Raw genomic sequence first — 9,277 nt, forward strand, 5'->3', positions numbered from 1 at the left:
CTTCATAAGAAGTTTCAGGTCTCTGCTGATGTTCTGTCATCATGTTCTCTCAATTTAGAGTAGACGATATAGTTACAGTAGATGGATTACTGACCCTCCAGTACCTGTGTTGGTGAGTGGCCTTTAGTGCTAGTGTTAGGATTGAGCATTGGCCCATTAGTTCCCTAGGCGGTCGCCTTGCCTATATCCATCCTTTATATATTTTTTCACCTCTTGTACCTTCCTCCCCTGTCATGTCAATCTTAAGTAATATATGTAACCTCCTCCCCCCCCTCCTCACTTAATTATCATGTGGTGGATTTTTTTGTTGTTGTTCTTTCTTTTTCTTTTAACTTTTGTTTTTAAATGTTTTTATTGACTGTAAACCGTCTAGATAAATTTTGATAGACGGTATATCAAAGAAACAATAAACTTGGAAACTCGGTCTGGTTCTATGCGAAATGTACGCCATGCTACATTTCATGAATATTCATTTTAAGTAGTCGGGGGGGTGGAGGGTCCTTGAGGAAAATATCTGTTAATCCCTGCTGTCATTCAGGTGTCCAGATAGCACAAAAGATAACTTTAGTCATCTCAGCTCCGTTCTTTTGATCTGCAGCTTATTCACTAATGTGCTTCTTCACAGTCCTGGTAAGAGAAGAGACGTGTGCTGTCCTGTAGGTAATCGGAGTCGTAGCTGATATGATACGCAAGTGAAGATCCCACAAATGCTTCTAATTTTAGCAATAACATAATAAAAAGGCAGACTGTGGAAAATGCCTCCCAAATGAGCATTTGAGATGCACATCGAGACTTTAGTCATTTAGGCTGTAAAGACAAAAAAAAAAACCAACAGCACTTTTTTCACTAATTTAAGCCAAATGCAAAACCATGGGTAAAATGAAAATATGCCCCAAAGAACACATTACTCTTACGCTGAGGGATGCTGCCAGCAAGAAAAAGCTTCACGGGGGATGCTGCATATCATATTTACTAAAGACGATGGTAAATAAACCTTCCAATCACTTACTGTACGAAGCTGCAACCTTGGAAACAGTGGCTGGTCTTAAAAGCCGGTTCTTTCTTTTAGCTTGTCTTCTCACATGAATTCCATCTTTTCAGTTCTTTGCGATCATCCAAAGCAGCTCACAAAAATAATAATAATAATAACTTTATTCTTCTATACCAGGGATCTCAAAGTCCCTCCTTGAGGGCCGCAATCCAGTCGGGTTTTCAGGATTTCCCCAATGAATATGCATTGAAAGCAGTGCATGCACATAGATCTCATGCATATTCATTGGGGAAATCCTGAAAACCCGACTGGATGCGGCCCTCAAGGAGGGACTTTGAGACCCCTGTTCTATACCGCCACAATCAAATGATTTCTTGGCGGTTTACCTCAAAGAGAGCTGGACAATCAGCGAAGTACAAATAGCAAAAGTACAATATATTTCTTAAGGATAGTCAAAGTAGAATTATTGCAATTAATATAGAATTATTGAAACATACTTAAAATAATACTATGGGGTAAATATTCAGCCATATCTGGGCTTTGGCACTGAAAATTCGGTTTATGCGGAGTCAGCTAATGTGTGGCTGGTTAAGTCAGTCGTAGAACAAAGAAAAGGGCACAGAAACCCCACGTAAAATCCAACGGAAAGAGAACAGGTGGGGAGTGGGATAGAACACGTCAACCTTGAGACAAACAATCTTTTATTTCTATAAACTCACAATAAAATACATGTAGAAACACATGAATAAAAAATCCTATAAACGCAATGTCTCCTTTGGGTGACGGGGCTAAAGCATGCGGGACAATCGTGCACGGACACATGTGCACAGGATGTCAGCATGCTGGATTAAAAGTTAAATTTAAAGCACTCCGAGGGAAGGTGTGGGGGGAACCCCCACTTTACTTAGAAGTATTGGCGCTTCACTTGGGAGGTGGGGGGAACCTCCCCACCACTTACAGAAGAAACTTACACTTTCCTCTGTAATGGGGGGTTACCCCCCGAATCCCCCTACGGCAGCGCCAACATTTCAAAGTAAACCAACCCCCCCCCCTCAGATCGCTTTATATTTAACTTTTAATCTGGTGTGCTGATGTCCTGCCCGCATTTGTCTGTGCTTTGTCCACACACGAACATACCGCGCGCTTTCATCTATGAGCTTTGGGCTCTGAGGCAGGCCTCCACCTGGAGACCGAAACATGGACCGTGTAGGGTCATCAACTGGGATAGCCCATCTCTCTTTGCTGTGAACCCATCTGGCGGAAGAAGGCAAGGCTGTTTCCTGAGCCCTGCATTTTATACTCCTCCCCAAAAGTTAAAGCTTCAGGTCAATTGGGCTACTATTCTTGAGGTGACTGTCCTCTTTTCAGATTTGATTGGTATCTTTCTGGAGCAGGCACCCACAGTGTTATTTTGCAACTGAATAGGAAAAATCACATTTTGGTAGTCTGCTACTTCCATTTATGTCAAATTGGAAGCCTTCCTTGAATTTTAAGTTAGTACCTGTATAGGTTGGACATTATAATACTAGACACAGGGGACACTCCTACTTAGGATTCCCAGATGTCCGGGGGGAAACCCAGACATGCTTTCTTTCTAGATAACTGTCTGGGCTCCCGGACAGACTTTCTAAAACCCGAGATTTGTCCGGGTATTGGAAAGCCCAGACGAATTTTGGCCGCATCTGGAGGGCCCTCTAAGTGTGCGTGGATGATGTCACACACATCTGCACATGCTCCAGGTCCTTCAGACGCAGCTGGAGCTTGCCTGGAAGAAGAGAAGAGGCTTTGTGGAGGCGGGGCTAGGGCAGAACAAGGCAGGGCTGGGGGTGGAATGGGGAGGCTAGAGGCAGAACTGGGCGGGGCTGGGGCAGAACGGGTTGGGGTCATTTGTCCAGGGTTTCCTGGAGAAAAATATGGTAACCCTTCTCCTACTTATCTAGAATTTGATAAGAAGCTAAAAGGTCAAAGGTGAACCATCTTCTTCCCAGTAACCAATTATGCCACCTAAAGTCATACTTCTATTTCTTCTTGTACAGAGCTGCTGGAAATCTGCAGGATTCCAGTGTCTCTTCAAAGGAAAAGGGTTTGTTCAGCAACCTGGAAACTCCTACTGTATCTTCTAAAATTAGTGAAAGGGATCAGAGACACTGTTAAGGGAAGTGAGAAGTGCACTCTGTGCTGAATATCGATTGCTGCCCAATCTCAGAACAGAAAGGCAACCTCAAAGCACTGCATACTTTGCAGGAGTTTTCAATACGGTCAGTTGGAGCACCCAATATTTTGTCTTGGAGTGTTTGCAGTTTTCGGTTTATGTTTATTTAGTTTGGCCATACCGCCATTTGCAAGCACACCAAGGTGGACGTAATACAATCAGGGCAGGATTAACCAATAGGCCCAGTAGGCATGTGCCTAGGGTCCGAAATGGTCACGGGGGCCTGATGAAGGAGGGCATCAACACTGTTTTTTCCAAACGGCAATGGGCCCCTCTAGCATCGATCGGCAACGTGACACCCCCCCCCCGATCAGCAATGTTGCCCCCCCCCCGATAAGCAACACGGATCCCCCCTCATCGACGGAAAGTAAGACAAGCAAGCAACGCGGGTAAGAAAGGCAACGGGAACTGTAATTGTGCAAGCGGTGCTGCTTGCCCAAAGCTTCCCTCTGACGCAGCTTTCTGTTTCCGTCCGGGCGCATAGTGGGGTGGAGAAGGGGATGGGGGCTCAGCGTACTTGTATGCCTAGGGGCCCTCGACGAATTAATCCTGCCCTGAATACAATAAGCATATCAATCAAAAGCAAAGAGAAGTGTGGCTTCTTAAAACCATAACACAACCAGAAAAGGCTGCATCAGGGGCGAAAACTACAACAGAAACATTTATAAATAATTAAAATCATAGAAACAAATCATAAAAGGGTCCTTTTATTAAGATGCACTAATCGATTTAGCACGTACTAAAGATTAGTGCGCGCGAAACGCTAAGATATCTGTTATAGTCCTATGGGCATCTTAGCATTTAGCGTGCACAAAAAGGCGCCTAAGTATTTTAATTAGCAATTAATGGTGCAGTTATAAATCTAATTATGAAAAAAATTAGGCGATGTGAGGCACCTACAAAAAAAGCGCCTGAATCATGTCTCCACAGATGCTTACCAGTGCCAACCATCAAAAGAGGTGTGGTTGCGGGCAGGGTTGATGTTCAGCGTGATCCGACATTGAAGATAGGCGTCAGAAATGTGGGCCTGTAAAACCCTGGCCTACATTTCCGGCACCTACGTATCTTTGACAAAGGCCGTGATTCTCAAAATGGCGCTGTAGTTTGATTGATGTGCGACCAGTGCTATTTTTTTCTGTCACCAGCTGAATTCAGCGCCATTTTGAGACTCTGGGCCCTTGTGTACAGAGGAGAACAAATGTTGGAACAATACTTCCAAAGAAACATTCATAGAGGAAGAATTTGAACATGCCGATATCAGAAAGTCTAAGGAGGCGTAAGTCATAGTGGTAGGTTGTGATGCAAAGGATAATTGAGGCCTAGGTCTTGAAGAGAAATCCCTTCCCCCCAGAGAATCTGTTCTCTTGAAGAAGAGTGTGCATGTGCTGACTGAAGAGAGGGGCGGGACCAGAATAAAATAAGCGTTTTGTGTGGCCATGGGGTAATAAACCACACGGGACTCTTTGTAAATCAATAATGCAAAATATTTCACTCCGATGCTCATTAAAAATAATTAGTTGCTTTGCATGCAAAGTATCTCATTATTATGACAAAAGTGTTAAATGTTATAAGCTGTGTTATCCATGGAAAGTTAATACCACCTCCGAGGCGTATCTAATGATTGAGCCAATGTTCCTGTGAATCAAGGTCAAGAGGCCAATGATTTTTCATTCTGACTATTATTAGTCCATGAGTTGATAACACCTCATCAAGCAGTTTGAAGCATGTCACAAAAACATGAAAACAAGTCTCTCTACTTACCCACATTTCAACCCCTTCCACATCCAATCTATCACTCCATACAATCTAGATATACAGCAAACCCACCTACTAGCCCCAGCCCACTAAAGTCATATCAACTCCCGAATCGACTATAAAATATGGGTGAAAAGAACCAGACTTTCAGCCACAGTGTAGCATGCAAACACTTCTACAACCCCCACTCCCACCCTAGATCCTTTATAAAAAATAGCAGAAGTCTCTTATCCCCTGTTCCTTTATCAAATTACTGGTAGGACTAGCTTAACCTATGGAACAGGAGAGGCTCTGGCCCAGGGGCGCTGGTGCTAAAGCTCTGACATCACCGGCCCATAAATTAAGCTATAGGATATGGCTTGAACACTCTCCTCCTTCCTCCGACGCTGCCGCCCAGTCCCGACAGGAGGCGGCATCATAGGTCAGCTGCCATCGTCAACATCAGCATCAGAGGAGGGAGGAGGGAAGTGCAGCACTTCCCTCCTCCCTCCTGACACTGCTGCTTGGTGCTGATGCTGACCCTCCCTCCTCTAAGCAGCTGGCCTATGACGCTACATCCTGTCAGGACCGGGCAGTAGCATCAGAGGGGGGAGGAGAGATCCTGCCTGGGGGAGCGGGGCATTTGGGGCAACAGAACAAAAGAGGGATCAGGTCCAGGGCACCAAAACAGAAGTGTGCCTGCAGCGCCATAATATCTTCAGACAGCCTTGATTACTGGCTACCTGTGATCTCTTTCTCAGAATACAAGGATTTTCTCCTCTCCTCCCCCTAATCCAGTGGTTCCCAAACCTGTCCTGGGGGACCCTCCAGCCAGTCAGGTTTTCAGGATATCCACAATGAAAATTCACTTCAAGGGTGCTTCCAACAATGGCTGATAATGTCAGACCCAGGAAAACAGGAGATACCAACTTCCCCAAGACTTGGAGAATGGAAAACAAACAGCAGACTCTGGCAAGGTAGACCTGCTGTTCCCTAGCCTAGAACCTTTTGTGAGGCTAATACTTATACACACAATAACATTCTGGCACCTTTGTTTTGTCTGGACATGAGCACAGTGAACACATCCGTATTGCGGACCCTTTGGACACATGTGTCTGGCAGGCTTTTCCTGATTAGAACACAAGTTCTGAGAACTTTGAATCTGCATCTGATTAGCTCACTGCATTACCATAAAATCTTTTCTTGCTAATCTCAAGTTAGAAACTGTGTGATTAGCCGCCACTGCATGTCTTTGTGCATTGTGCAATTCAACCACTAACATTTCAACCACAATTGGTTTCTGCAGTTACATCCCTTACAACAAGATCCATTCAATGGTGGCATGTCAAAAGCGCGTCAGATATTAGCGTGCCAACAATCCCGCACCAACATGTGCGCACATGTCCAATGCGCACCACTGGTTCAGCCGCTTTCATGCCTTACTGTTAGCTTTCCATGGGGGGGGGGGGGTGAACCCCCCCACTACACTGAAAACTCCCGAACAGTGAGAGAATGCAAGTTTTCAGCGTACTGGGGAGGTTCCCCCTCCCAACCCCCCCCCCAACGGGGGCGCAACCAGTTCTAAGTGTACTGGGGAGGTTCCCAGGTTGGGCCACCCACCCCATTCAGAATGCTACCGTTAAAGCATGAAAGCGGCGGATCTGGTGGCACGCATTGATCCTGCGTGCAGATGTCAGCATGGGATTGTTAGCGCGCCAATGCCCTGCGCGCTTTCGTCGGTGTATTCCATTCAATACGCTCATATATAGATACATCATGCTGTGAATCCCTTGTGTATGCATTATTACCTCAAAATCGGATTACTGCAACACTATATATATCGGATTTTTCTATCAAGAAAGTGCAGAGCATTCAAAATACCGCTATCAGAGTTCTTACAAATGCTCGGAGATTTGACCATGTCGTCCCAATATTTCAAGAATATCATTGGTTTCCTATGAAATATCGCTTAATGCACAAAGCATTAACTTTAGCATTTAAAGTATTACACAGTGGGCAATCCGATTATCTCGCAAAACTACTTGTCTCATGCAAACTTGTACTTTACGTTCATCAATTTCAAATTCAGTCGCTTTACCACCAATTCATTTAAACTAATGGCAACTCAAAATTCTGCCTTTTTTGATTCTGCACCCAATCTTTGGAATTCCTTTCAAACAGATGGGTCCTTTTATTAAGGCATTCTAACCCATTTAGTGCACGCTAATCTTTATCGCATGCTAAATCGGTTAGCGCACCTTAATAGAAGGACCCCAGAATTACACTGTGGGCCTACTTATTTAAAATTTAGATCATTGTTAAAGACTTATCTTTTTGGATGGACCTTTTCTTAATTTTTAGTACGTTAAGTTTTAAGAGATTTTCAACTTTCCAATCTTCAGGCTAACAGACCATGCGGCAACTATAAAATTTTGAATTTTAAATTTTTTTTAGTTTAAAATGTTACTTTATTGTCCGTTATCTGTTCTTTAAATATTGGCGTTCTTTTCCTTTTCCACATTGTGTTATAAATCGCCCCGATGTTGTAACGAAGACCGGTATATAAATGTTAATAAACATAATCCTTGACCTCTGAGTCAGGCTCTGCTCCATTTCCATCCACTTCCCATGACCATTGGCTCTTTCTGGCAGAAACGATGTGAGTTGAACAATGCATTTTGCCTATGTCTAGGGCTTTATATATTCGTACCCTACACATATTCAGTAGGGTTTCAACCTCTCAGGAAAGGTCTGCTGCTCCATAATTCACTTGAGAACCTTGGCTGGAGGTTGGGCTGATCTCCTCCACACAAGGAGACCACAAGGAGTGTGATTGTGGCTCCCAGACCACACGTTTGGATCACATCCCAGACAGCTGGAGCTGTCTACTAGCTTTTAGAGTGAAATCTGAGCATCTGACTTGCCCACTTACTGTCAGCCAGAATTTATTTGTTTCATTTCATAGCTCACATTTATAGCATGGGCCTCAAAATAGGACAAAATATGATGAATACAGAACAATGATAAAATATTATAAACAGTTAAACTGACATGGCCAAACGTATCCCAAGGTACTTATGCTCTTAGTATGACCCCAATTAGTCATCTACACAGAGATGCCAAGGAGGAACGATTTTTAAGCTGGAGATTTTGCCCCCTCCACCTATCCCAGCTCTTGTCCTGCCTCACTTCTCTCTCTCTCTCTCTGCCATTTCTCTGCCAGGACTGTAACAGCTTTAAGTCTCACGGGGAGCATTTCCTGCCTCCTCATTTTGCAGCAGAGGAGATTTGAAGCTGCTTGTGATTGGGTACAGGCAAAAAACAAACAAACAGAGCAGTGGTTCCTGAATCTCCCGCATTCCTGGTTTTTCGGGGTCTCCCACTCAGTGCAGGGGACTTGGCAGGTCTGTGTACGAGGCACAAATTTAGGATGCAGAGAGAGGAAGGAAGATTCAAAGGTCCATCAGCTGAGTGTGCATTGGTTTATGACGAAAAGGGTCGTGTCTAACAGGACAAACAGAGCCAGTCCTGATTTTATTTGGTTGGATGCAGTGGCGTACCTAGGGTACGTGACATCCAGGGTCAATAATTTTTAACACGCCTCCCCCCCCATATAAAAAAGGATCGGAGGAGTACCTCCTAGGAGCTGCACTTGTGGCAGACCATCCTCTCCTCCCACCCCCCTCCTGTATGCCACCACCCGAAGAAGGGGATTTTGGTGTCCAAAGGTTAGTAAAAAAATGTATTTAAATTAGTCCAATAAAAATATTACCTTATTTCCTTTTTCTATTTATAAATGTTTATCAATGCAGCTCCAATACTACTTTAGTCTAAAGCAACAAAAAAAAACAAAAAACCTTTTTCTACCTTTTGTCATCTCTGGTTTCTGCTTTCCTCATCTCTTCACTTTCCATTCCATCCAGTGTCTACCCTCTTTCTCTCTCCCTCCCATTTTTCTCTTTCTGTCCCTACTCCCTCCCCCATGTTCTGGCATCTCTCTCTTCTCCTTTCCTGCCTTTCCTCCTTCCCACCCCAACTCACCCCATGGTCTGGCATCTGCTTCCCTTCCCCCATGCCCTGGCATCTCACTCCTCCTTCCATCTTTCCCTCTCCCTCCATGCTCTTGCACCTCCTTTCCATCCTTTCCCTCCCTCTCTTCCTTCCCAATGGTCTACTATCTCAGTCTCCTTCCCTTCCCTTCTCCTTGCCCTGGCATCTTTCTCTTCTCCTCTCCTTCCATCTCTACATACTCTGGCATCTCATCTCTTTCCATCTCTACCTCCCCCTCCATAGTCTGGCATCTCATCTCCTTCCTTTCCCTCCCTTCCCGATGATCTGGC

Source organism: Geotrypetes seraphini, chromosome 13, assembly GCF_902459505.1.
Source record: "Geotrypetes seraphini chromosome 13, aGeoSer1.1, whole genome shotgun sequence".
Lineage (NCBI taxonomy): Eukaryota > Metazoa > Chordata > Amphibia > Gymnophiona > Dermophiidae > Geotrypetes > Geotrypetes seraphini.